Consider the following 3,896-nt stretch of genomic DNA (forward strand, 5'->3'; position numbering starts at 1 on the left):
ATTCACTATAACCCCCAGGTCCCTTTCTACAGTTCTGCAACTAAGCCAATCCCTTGTTTAAGTGTCAAATTTTGCCCTTGTCCTTACTGAATTTCATCCCATCTATTTCAGATAACTGTTCCACTTTAATAAGGTCCTTTTGAATCCTAATCCTATCCTTTAATGTTTCTGCTACCCCACCCAACCTGGTGCTGTCTGTAGATTTATCCAGGAGGTACACATCACCCACATCATCCCATCACCCACATCATGAACGTAGATATCAAACAGTACTGAACTTTGGACAGTCAGGAAACCATCAATAATTCAACCACCTCAATACACAGTCTAGCTGAAGCTATTGCCTTAGCTTAAAATAGAAGACTGCAGTGAGACGGTATCAAAAGTTTTACATTATGGTAAATTCCCTCATATATAATTAAGGTTTTAGATTGTAAACCAAAACTGCATAAATCAATGTAGATTGCTATACTTGTTCTTGGTATAGCATTATTATAAGTTAGAATAGCATGCAATGTAATACTATTATACAGTATGAAACATGGAAGTAAGTGCTGTAAAAGAGGCTTGTTTGTTTTCACTTCACAATTTGAATACCTGTATCACTAAGGGTTACTATCATGTATGCTATTAATCTAGGTTAGACTGGCGGTTTTTATATTCTCGCTCACTCACACGACATCTTAAATTTTGCAGAACACTCTAGCTTTAGCTTAACACCCCACAACATAATTAAAAGAATAATTATGACTTAATCAGAGTTATGCTACTTCCTACACTGTGGGGTTTTTAGCCCACATTTTAATTCTATTTTTGCTTTTAAACAATAAGGTAATGCATTTTGTTGTTGCTATGGATTGTTGTACCAAACTCCTTGTTCTTTTACATGCTTGAGATTGTGTAGATTAAGTTGTACACAAACACACAATTATGAACTATGGAGTATTGCTGAAGGTTTCACATGTGTGACAGACCCATTAGAGAAAAGTGGTCAGCATAACATGGCATCAGTATTGCCCTGCTTACCTCTGCTGCCTCTAATGACTCTGAAAGGTATTTCTGATGAGCAGCATAGTTCTCTGGTTGCTAACATAACTCATGACCAGGGCATGACATGAAGGGTCAAATGCAGATCAAATTGGACACAATTTACCCTTGATGGTGACTTTACTGATGAAGTCAAATGTGGCCTTGAATTCCCTAGATTGACGCAGGCTTGTGATGGCTTTCACATGCCATGTGGTCCCCTCTGGCAGACCAACCTCTTGTGTTCCACTCGTCCCCCTAGCCTGGAAGCAATCCCCAAGCTGCACGCCAGATTGTCACTGCCTTCCCTCTCTGCCCCCTCCTTATACAGCCTTAAAGGCTGGAGCTGGAGGTAAGCAGGGCTACCATCTTAAAGGATTCTAATCCCAGCCACATGGGCCTTATCTTAAGAGGTTTCCGACCACATGACATTGTTCTAGAAGATGCTTGCGTGTATTGCATTGACATGCCCACACCCTCTCCTGAGAACCTGGGGCTGACTGAGTTTGTGATGTTGGAGTATAGAAGCAGCACACAGTTGGGATATGCCTCCTGACAAATGGGTGATGAAGCTGCTGTGGATACTCAGGAGACCTCCTCAGTAGTATTTTTTTTTAAATGGGATGCTAAGAAAAAAAGAATCTTATTTTCCATCTTGAAAATCTATAAACAGAAACGGCCCTCCACACTCATGCCTGAATTGTATTCCATTTCTCCATCTCCTACCTAGCGTTTTGTCTCAGTTATCATTCTTACATTGTGCTTAAACTACATACGGTAACTTCAAGCCAAAGTAAAATATATTTCTAGGGGGGAAAAAAAAATCTCTAGAGTGGAAAACAGAAATAAAAGTTCGCAATCTTGAGCGGCAAACACCTTTGGCCATATCTGTGCAAGTCACTTGGTTACTTACAAATGTACTAGAACTACAGACATATTCTTAGCTAGAGAAAGCTGTTAGTAATAAACATGGTTGAATTTATGAAAATGAGTTTTCAGTCCGTTTTCAAGTTATTTCACCACAAACAGAAATAGGACCAACAGAAAATAGAATAAATCAAGGTGAAAGGAACCCACAGAGCTGCACCAGTGGAAATAACACAACATAAGCCCAAATAGTCCTGCAACAATCAAAACCCAATCTGTTTCATGTAAAGTCATGTAAATATGGGTATAATTTTTACTATAGTATCTTATAGCATTTTTCAATTTTGTATTAGGTCTTTAAAACCTAATTCAGATAGTTAAATACGTAAACTCTTTCAATCCTTTTCCAGTTCTTACCACCAGTCTTTAGATAGTATACACTGAAATGTATTTTAGTTGCTGCCTACTAAGACACATTTTTGGCCTCCTTGACCTTTTCCACACAAGTTTTCAACTTGTGAGGTAATAAACAAGAAATAAAAATTGGTTTCTTTACACCTTGGCACATAGTATATTGCTCTGTAAGCATGAACAGGGGAGAAGGGGAAAAACAACTTAATGCAGCTCCCTTTCAGCACACTGATTTTAGTGTTAACTATGTTGCTATAGCAACAAAAAAAAATTCACCAACTTCTCTTGCTAGCATCTACTAAGCGTTTGCTGATGTTTATCATCTCTGGATGCTTGTACACATGATGGTCATCATGATGTGCACATGATGAAAATGTAATTTATGTGGCTTAAATGGCACCACTCAATATAGTGTGCCAGTTCTGGTGGTTTTAAATGACTTAGCATTGTTGCAAACTAAACTACATCTGGCTAACGTGGCTGGCCCAGTTCTACATCTGGCTAACGTGGCTGGCATCTATGGATACCAGCCAGAGTATTGCTCACTTTACCAACTGCGACATTGCATTGGTGGCTCATATTCATCATGACCCCCAAGTCCCTTTCAGCCATGGTGCTAGCAAGCATAGCACTGCTGAGCCTATAAGTGTGCTTTGGATTTTTCATCCCCCTAAGGTGAAGTACCTTGCATTTTTCGGTGTTGAATGCCATCAGGTTTTCATCCACTCATTTTTTGAGCGTGTCTAGGTCAGCCTGGATCATGATCCTGTCCTCAGGTGTGTATGCCTTACCCCAAAATTTGGTGTCATCGGCAAACATGGCTAGTCTGCTTCTGATACCAAATGTCCACATCATTAATAAAGATGTTAAGGACAGAGCCTTGGGGGACACCACTGGTCACAGTGCATCATGATGATTTACTTCCATCTATTACCACTCTCTGGGGCCAATCTCAGCGCCAATTTCCCAGCCATCAGACTGTGATGTAGCTGAGGCTGCAGTGGGCCAATTTTTCTATGAGATGATCATGGGACACCAGATCGAAGGCTTTTTTAAAAATCAAGATATATGACATCAGTCTCTTCTCTCATCTTCGCTATCCCTCAGGATGTTGCCATTAGCCAGTTTGTCAAGAAAGGTCTCTGATAATTTTTCCAAGATCTTCCCCAGGATAGAGGTCAAGCTGATAGGCCTGTAGTTCCCCAGATTTATTTTCCTCCCTTTCTTGAAGATAGGCACCACACTGGCCTTCTTCCAATCTTTGGGCACTTCACCTGAGTGCTACAAGTTCTCAAAAATCCATGCCAGTGGCTGAGCTATGACAGCTGTTGATGCATCCCAAAACTGCATTTGCCTTTTATGCAACTGCCCTTCAGCTCAGCATCACCAATTTGTGTTTGTATTTATGATCCTTCTTCTTGAAGTGTATCACCTTGCATTTCTCATCACTGGACTTCACCCTGTTAACTCCAGCCCAGCTTTCCAATCTGTTGAGATCCTTCTGAACTGCACTCCCATCCTCCTATGTGCTCACCATCCTTCCCAGTTCATGTCATCTGCTAGCTTGCTCAAGGAGGTCTCAATGCCACCAT

The sequence above is a fragment of the Crocodylus siamensis genome, chromosome 3, assembly GCF_052110815.1.
Source record: "Crocodylus siamensis isolate JL-2025a chromosome 3, ASM5211081v1, whole genome shotgun sequence".
NCBI lineage: Eukaryota > Metazoa > Chordata > Crocodylia > Crocodylidae > Crocodylus > Crocodylus siamensis.